General features: G+C 23.8%; 1 long non-coding RNA gene across 1 annotated transcript in view; it reads left to right on the top strand.

Annotated features, from left to right (window-relative positions):
- Positions 1–255: 255 nt before the first annotated feature.
- LOC111624397 overlaps positions 256–9,338 on the top strand; it is an 11,370-nt gene continuing 2,287 nt past the window's right edge. The window contains exons 1-2 of the long non-coding RNA XR_002756570.1: positions 256–384; positions 8,528–8,577. This is a non-coding gene — a long non-coding RNA (uncharacterized LOC111624397). The remainder of the gene's footprint in view (positions 385–8,527; positions 8,578–9,338) is intronic.

Genomic DNA, 9,338 nt, shown 5'->3' with positions numbered 1-9,338 from the left:
GTAGTAAATGCTCGTTTTTATAAAAGTTAATGAGCTTAAAGTCAAAAAATTAATTGAAAACTTTGCTGTTTTTTCATAAAATGCAAAAGCCATAAAATTTAGCCAGCTTGAACTCTAAAAAGTACACGTTTTTACTTTTTTTTTGATAAAATGCAATAAGTTATAAAGTAATTAATTGTAATAATAATAATAATAATAATTGTTATTGGTGTTATAATCAACAGCGCTTTAACAATAGCACATTAATACTAGAAGCAGGAAACGATACCATAACTGACAAATGAATTATTGTTTATAGGGAAGTCAACCATCATAGAACAATTATGAGAGTGAAGATAAGCTGAAGTAAACTATCGTTTGCGGGTATGTCAGAAGATAAACGAGGTAAAAAAATAATAATAATAATAATTTGAGAAATACTGTAATTGGATTCTATTTATTTTTATAAACGTATTAATTAAATTTCTCTATAGGATATTAATTTGTAAGTGTTAGTATTTTAAATTAATTATTTAGTCAATTAAATAAATGAAATAATTGATTAAGATGATGCCATTTAATGCGTAAGATAATAGAAAAAGTAAAGGAAATATTGCAGTAAAGAAAATATCGGTAATGTTTATTGCTTCTTTTGTAACAAAGACAATGTCTTTTCTTCGATGATAAGGAAACTGATGTATTATGTAATGATTTTTCTACTTTTACTGTAATGAACCTCGCGTACTGTTTCTAGTAAATGTATAGAATGTATTGTAAATCTCTATCGAAGTATCTCTCAATTGGAAAAACAAAACCTGTACTTTAAAAAAAAAATTGAAGAAAATTGGGAAATAGAACATTATTCTGTAATAGTTTTTATTGTAACTCTAAGTCTACATAATCATTTGCTACACGCAAGAAAACTATGACTATTACCTGTAAAAAGCTCAATTTTGAACGTTCTTTATTCTAATTAACAGCATCTTTAAATTATTATATAATTAAAATGACCTAAATCATTTATATAATTGTCTTAATTGTAATCAAACCTTGATATAACGCTCTCTTCAATAGCGCCTCTGCCATTTAATAAATACTTGTAAACGGATCTATTCTATAAATACTAAATAGACAACCTTATAGTATCTATGATAAATTAGCTGACTTTCCGTCTTGTTTAAGGCATTTCGGTATAGCTCTACACTCAATTTAACACTAGTTGAGGCGAACAAACAATAGCAAATTTTGACTACACTTAATTTTAATTGTAATTATAAATCGTAATTTTTAAATTATCATTACGCTATAATAATTTAACCGATAAGGCACTGTTTAAGTGAAAAATATAAATAATAAAAATAAAAAAAATCTTAGTCACTGAAGATATATTTAAACAGGATGAATATACTTTTTCGTGACAAGATTCCCACGAGAATGATAGTATTTTCAAAGTCAATTTTTCAAAAGATGTCAAAGATGATGCCGATTTTGTTGCAATGAGTGGTGTATTATATTATATTTAAAAAAATTCTATAAAATAAAACGTTTTAAAAACTACCCTTTTGAGATACTATTACAAATATTTCCCTTCTTGCAACGTGAAATTTTAACATTTTTCTAGCGAAACAATTGATTTTTGTTGCTGCAAGAAGCGTTAAGCATCGTTTTATCCGCCTACTCTAATCGTTTAAAATTCTTTCAGAATCTTTTCGAAGTCTTACAGCGATTTGTCTTTAGATGCCTCCTAGGGTTACTATTATATATATATATATATATATTTTTTTTATAAATAATAAAAAAGAGTGTTCAAAATGGTTTATTTTGTACATATTTTAATATTTTCCATTCAAAATATTTTATAAAAATAAAAATTGGCTTTTTTTAATCAGAAAAAGTCATAGGGAAAGCNCAGATGTTATTATATATATATATATATTTTTTTTATAAAAGTATATTGAACTGTAGAAAATTGCCTTTTTAAAAAACACTTTCTTAATTTCTTTTTACGATTACTCTGAAGACAAATGAATATTAAAAACTGTCATATTTCATTTTAATTTAATAATTTCAATAATAAAATATACAGGTTAGACTAAAAGTCAGTTAACCGTGTTTTATGTGTTTAAATACGTTCATTAATACGAATTGTTAATATTGGTTTCTTTATGTTCCTGTCAGTGGCCATTGTTTAGAGGTTTGACAATAAAATATTTCTGTAATTAATTTATATCATTTCGTCATATTTTTTTTTATAAAAAAATAATGTTTAAAAAAATTAATTTTAATTAATAACTTCGTTTCAAAATTTCATAAAAATAAAATATATAATATTTCCATGTGAATATTTTAAATTTTGGAATATATTTTACCATTTAAATGAATTAAAACCGATCTTCTGGAATCGATATCGCGTCAATCTTCGTTCTTTTACAATTTCGTTCGTATGTAGAACTGTCCGTTAAGACGATTGCTAGGCAATTTGAAAGTAATTATTGCAATTTAGAAGTAACTGGATGAATAACGATGCGCAATTAACTTTTTAATTGCGTGTTTCGAGTAAAAGTAAGTGAAAAATCGATAAGAATTTTTATTAAATTGTAAATATTGTCGTTAATATTATTTTCTTTTAATAAATATAGTTCTAAGTTAAATTATGTATTTTATCCACCCATACATTACATACTTCATACATTTTTATATCACGATCTCATAGATTATTTTAGGAAATAAATCAGTAAAAAATAAAAAATAAATAATTATCTAAAACTATAATAATATGAATAATTATATATAATCTATCATCACCAAAGCGTGAAAATCATTAGGAAAATAGCATAATAACTAGATACGTTTTGAATTAAATTGACCATTTCAAGCCTAGAAAAGTCAATATTTCACTTTAAAAAATTAATTTAAACGTTAAAAAAGTTACCATTTTTAAATTTTTAAAATAATAAGCATAAAATTTTAAGTGTTTAAAGCAATTTTATCGATTTATACTAATTTTGTTTTTTTTTTAAATTGATAATCCTCATTATCTTATCCGCTTCTCCGCATCTTCTGATTTTTAAACATTTATTTTTCGAATTAATACGTTAAATTTGTGTTTTACAACAAACTAATTATTGCTTATTAAATTATCTTCTAGTGGTTTAATTTAATTTCATGCATGAAGTTTGGTTTCCTTTTTTTTAATTAACAAATAGATTAATCGAAGCTTTATAAAGAGAGTTGGCATGCTACTATCGTAATTAATTTAATCGTGTTTCAATAGAACTAATGTTAAAATTGAATCTAAAAATATAATTTATTCAAAAAAACAATTACAATTAAAAATACCTTTCGAGTCATTAATTTGTATTTTCTGAAATTAAGTTTGAGATTTTTTAAAATATATTTAAATTTATGTTACTTTAAATAAAATTTAGCTGATACACGAAGACCACTAACAACCGTGTAGAACGTAAGGACCACCAACGAATATCTAACACTAAAGGACCAACAAAAATTATCTAACAAATGAAGACTATCAATAAATTTAGAATTCTCTCATTATTTAATCCTTTATGTACTGTACTGTACATAAAGGATTTCGAACCAACCATACTCCTCAGTGTGTTTAAACAGCTTACATATATAAATATTAATTACAAATAAACATGATATAACGTAACTGCTTCAATTCTTAAATGGTTTTATTTTTATATCAAAGAATATTAAGTCAGATAACATAATAATAATAATAAAATACATAAAATAACATTATTTTCAAGCGAACATTCCAAGTAAATTTAGAAAACGATCATTCGATTTGTATATATAAATATTAAAACTTAAAAAATAACATATTTTATGATAAACAATAATATATATATATATATATATATATATTTTTTTTTAATATTATCCAAATGTTTTTGGATATAACCTAGCTACATGCGTATTATACATGGTATATAATCTAAGTGAACGTGAATGAAATTAGTGAGATTTCATTGTATAGTCATTGCTCCCCCCGAAAGAAATATCATATTAATAATATGTATAATGAGATTTTTACGAGTGTAGTTCACAGGCGCTGCAAGAATTAATAATGAGTTAATATATTCTATCACGACAATAAAATGTTCAGATAACAGTAGTACATGTAAAATATTCACTTTTAATTTGTGCAGATTTAATTGCGATTTTATTCTTTTTAACAATATAACATTTAATAGAATTAATATATTATGTAAATTCTTTTATTAGTTACTAAAAATAAAAACATGTTTAAAATGTTTAAAAGTATAAAATGCTTTATTATTTAAATGAAGGTTGTAAAAATAATTTTATAAATTTAATAGTCTTCAAAAAAATAATATTAATAGATTAAAATTACAAACATTATAGTAATTAATAAATGTGACTATTAATAGTGTTGTAAGTTGAGATCGTTACATTGAAGTTTAGAATTTCCTTTGAAACTAAAGTTACGTAATGATTTCGAAATTGATTTCGTTATTAGTAAATGTACTGTACCAATATGTGTAAATACATTGTTAATAAATGTAAGTTCAATGTTACCCTGTATATACGGTGAAATCCTATATATTGAGTCTATACAGGGTGTCTATAATTAAACAATTTACATCATCCTGGACACAAAACTATTAGAGGTGCATGGAAAAAATTCTGTAGGCACGTTTATCTATGAGCAAATTTTCAAAAATAGTTATAAATTTCGCCTCTAAGTGTTTATAACGGCACCACTATCATATCAGCATCACAACAATAGCGCTATAAAGACATTCTGCAAATTTTTTTCATCCCAAACTACAGCAAGGAAGATGTTTGAGTAACATTACGTTTATGCAAGGTTGCAATATATATCTGAGAGTAGCGGAATGTATATTTATCATACATAAAATCCATTTAACACCAAGAAAACATTTTATTCTGTAGTTTGAAGCTACATAAAAGTTAATAGGAACAGGATGTACAAAGAATATTCTATTTAATATGCACATATTTATAAACAGAAAAGAATATTTTTAAAAAATAATCAAGAATGATGCAAAATTAAATTGAAAATAGTCACTTTACATCACTACATAATATTGGTTTTTATTTGTGTTGAAATCAATATTCATGAACATTCGTAACCTATTTATTTTATTGTTCGATAATTAATATAATAATGAAGTTAACCTATCACAAATAGAATATTGATTATTTTATTTCTAAAAATAAAATCTTTCTCTAGATTTATGTAAATCAATAGATAGATCTTATATTTATATTTCATTGATCGCATTAAAATTTTAATAAATAAATTCCATGTCTACATCCGTAAATCTTGTTTATAACATAGTGTAAATAAATTCTAAGTTCTTAGTTTTGAGTTCCTAAGTTTAACTCTTCTTCTTCTTTTTTTTTCTTTATTAGCGTGCCACAGAGCCCTTAAAAATGGCCACATTCAATACATACTGCATAAAAGATTTAAATATAGGCCTATACATTTCGCTAATTTAACAACTGTAATTTAGTTTGTAGAATTATTCATTCTATTTTAATTAAAAGCGCGAGAAGTCAGGCTAAAGATTAATACGTGAAAAATAAACCAAATATATCATATCTCATAATTAACTCCTAATGAACAGTTCGAGTGGGAATATAGTGAATCTAAGCTTATTGTTCTTTTATTTACAAAAAGAAAAAGGAAAAAAATAATGCTAATTTTTAGAATAGAGTAGGAGAGAACCTAATAATATATCTATCTGCTTTACAAGTAATGATAAATCATTATGCAATTAAGTTTTAATAGATCTAGTTACATGACAGATTAGAGTATATGATTTGTTCTGTATTATTTTTATAAGATATAATTCGAGATAATATATCTATNTGTTACCCTGTATATACGGTGAAATCCTATATATTGAGTCTATACAGGGTGTCTATAATTAAACAATTTACATCATCCTGGACACAAAACTATTAGAGGTGCATGGAAAAAATTCTGTAGGCACGTTTATCTATGAGCAAATTTTCAAAAATAGTTATAAATTTCGCCTCTAAGTGTTTATAACGGCACCACTATCGTATCAGCATCACAACAATAGCGCTATAAAGACATTCTGCAAATTTTTTTCATCCCAAACTACAGCAAGAAAGATGTTTGAGTAACATTACGTTTATGCAAGGTTGCAATATATGTCTGAGAGTAGCGGAATGTATATTTATCATACATAAAATCCATTTAACACCAAGAAAACATTTTATTCTGTAGTTTGAAGCTACATAAAAGTTAATAGGAACAGGATGTACAAAGAATATTCTATTTAATATGCACATATTTATAAACAGAAAAGAATATTTTTAAAAAATAATCAAGAATGATGCAAAATTAAATTGAAAATAGTCACTTTACATCACTACATAATATTGGTTTTTATTTGTGTTGAAATCAATATTCATGAACATTCGTAACCTATTTATTTTATTGTTCGATAATTAATATAATAATGAAGTTAACCTATCACAAATAGAATATTGATTATTTTATTTCTAAAAATAAAATCTTTCTCTAGATTTATGTAAATCAATAGATAGATCTTATATTTATATTTCATTGATCGCATTAAAATTTTAATAAATAAATTCTTTAATTGTGTAATAAATTTTTGAAAATATATGTAAAAATTAATAAAAGAGTTGGTTTTTAAATTTAAAAATATGTATTATTATTTATTTTTATTATTTGTTAATTATTAAAATATTTATTTTTAATGTATTTATATTTATATATTTAAATTTATTTACATTAATTTTTCCACCTATTTAACTCTCCCCCTGAACTGAAATTTAAGTAATAAAATATTCATTTATCTTCTCATTCCTATTAGTTTTATTTATTTTACGACTTGAATTTCTATTAAAATATTGTAAAATTAACCGTTATTATAAATTAAATAAACTAGCAACGAGTTGCTCAACTTTCCCGGAAACATTTAAAATTTAGGTGGCGCCATCTGTTGTCATATTTTATTAAAAACTTCTTCTATTTTCAACTATTATAAAATGGCAAAAGACTTAATTTTGGGAGTAGGGATGAGTTTTATTAAAAAAATTGTAAATTCTAATAACGAGTCTAACTCCACACATATCGCGTTATCTCCCCCATCTCTTGACCTTTAACCACCAAAATTTAACAGCATTAATCTCCCTAATACACAAACCTTCCTGCAAAATTTCAGTAATTATCGATAAAAAGCACAGGAGTTATTAAGCTTCAGAGTAAACAAAATCATCCCCCCATACATACACTAACATCCATATATACAGAAATTACCACCCGAATTTTTTTGAATTTCTCGACTTTTCAAGGTGTCCCAAGTCCAAAAACAATAATCTTAGGGGTGGTCATCTTTTGACCGATTGCCATACTATCCTTCATTTATATATAATAGCCGGGAAAGTCATACAAAAAATTCAAGCGAATAATATATACTAAAAATTTCAAAATTATAATTCGTGACAATTTTATAAATAAACAGTTAGATTCATAATTAAATTTCATTAATTTATCTCATCATTATAAATAATCATTGTATTTAAATATAGTATTATATATATGAATGTTAATATAATAGTAATATATTGCATCTTTATCTCTCTATTGTTTACAAACATGTTTACAGATTAAATGATAGGATGATTAATTATAATTATTTCAGATATGAATATTACAATTATTGATAATTGTATATATATGTATATATATATATATATATAGCTATAATTAATTACGGTTATTTATTTTCAATACGATATTATTAAATTTATTAATATAATAAAATTACTAACCATATTTGAAAAATATTCTTACACTATGTATAATGATTATTACAATTATAATTTAATACAAATTTCAAAGTTTAATGTATGTCTAAAATATTATTTTTATTTATTTTTAGTAATATTTTATCTCTAATTAAAATCTATAAACTTGTATACTATAGTTAATTTCTGTATATACAGTATTATGTAAATCCAGGAGTTTGTCCTGTTTAACTCCATCAAAGGGTTACGTGGTTTTCCGGGATTTCTTCACGTTAATAACACTAAAATAGTTTACATAATTATCTCAAACTACCAATTTGAGAAAATATACAACGTTTATTAGCGTTAGAAAATCGAGATCACCTATAAATAGGTGTTAGTTTCCATAGTAAGTCACCCCCTTGGCAAATCTCCTATACGTTGCATTGCCTCGCACCATCAATCCAACCCTATTACTAAAATGAAATAATACCATAAAATACAATTAAGCATAAAATTTTCCAAAAAAACCTACGTACTTCAGTTTCAATGCCTTTTTTAGTTTATAAAAAAAGTTTTTAAAATAAAATTTTAAATACTAAAACACCTTATGAAATTCTAATATTGTATTACAGAATTTCTATTGTAATCGTTCTATATCAAGAACTAATCTTCATTACCTTGAATATTTTACGAAATTTAAGTAACATATACATAAATTTCACAAAAAAAAATTTTATTATAGAACTGATCGTTTGGAATCCGGGTTCGAGATCCAGTTCTGGATTCTTCATGGTAATCAATTTAACTTTATCTTACTGTATAATAAATTATAGTAAATTTTTGCAACGAATTTGATTAAATTTGCATGATTTTGAGCTAAATATTTATCATTGCAAATTCTTCCTGTTAAATGTATTTAACATAATCTTATTGTTAAAAATCACTTCGGATCATTTCAAATCACATTATTTATCGTACAAGAAGAAATTAAAAAGTAAGAAAAAAATAAAATAGAATATTCGATCATTACAGAACGAAATTTATTCAGCCACAATTGAAATAGAATTACTTTTTTTTGAAAATAAGAAAAATAATATAAAATTTTCTAAACAACAAACTATTTCTTTAACTTTACGTATATATTTGCGATAGATCGATGAGATGTGTGATAATATAATCTTTCTTTTATTATTATTATTATTATTTTCAATTTTTTTTATTAAACAACTAAATTTGATAGTTGAAAAAATTCTTTGAAAATATATTTTGTTCAACAGACAGTTAAAAATATTACACATTATTAAGAAAATTGGAAGTATTTTCATCACTTTTTTAAATTCGATCGCTAGAAGAATTTATGTTTTTTTGTAAAAGTAAATCTTTTAAACTTTAAATTTGAAACAATTTGAACAGAAAGTATACCTTTTCACTGAAAAACTCAGATTTTAAATTGGATATTGTTAAAGAAATTATTAATACCGAAGAAAACAATAAATAAAATATAAAGAAATATTTATTTATTTCTTTTCTAACTTTATCAAATATCACAATAT

The sequence above is a fragment of the Centruroides sculpturatus genome, unplaced genomic scaffold, assembly GCF_000671375.1.
Source record: "Centruroides sculpturatus isolate CEXI.00-Female unplaced genomic scaffold, Cexi_2.0 scaffold405, whole genome shotgun sequence".
Lineage (NCBI taxonomy): Eukaryota > Metazoa > Arthropoda > Arachnida > Scorpiones > Buthidae > Centruroides > Centruroides sculpturatus.
Note: the sequence above shows the minus strand (reverse complement) of the source record. Positions and strands in the feature narration are given on the sequence as shown.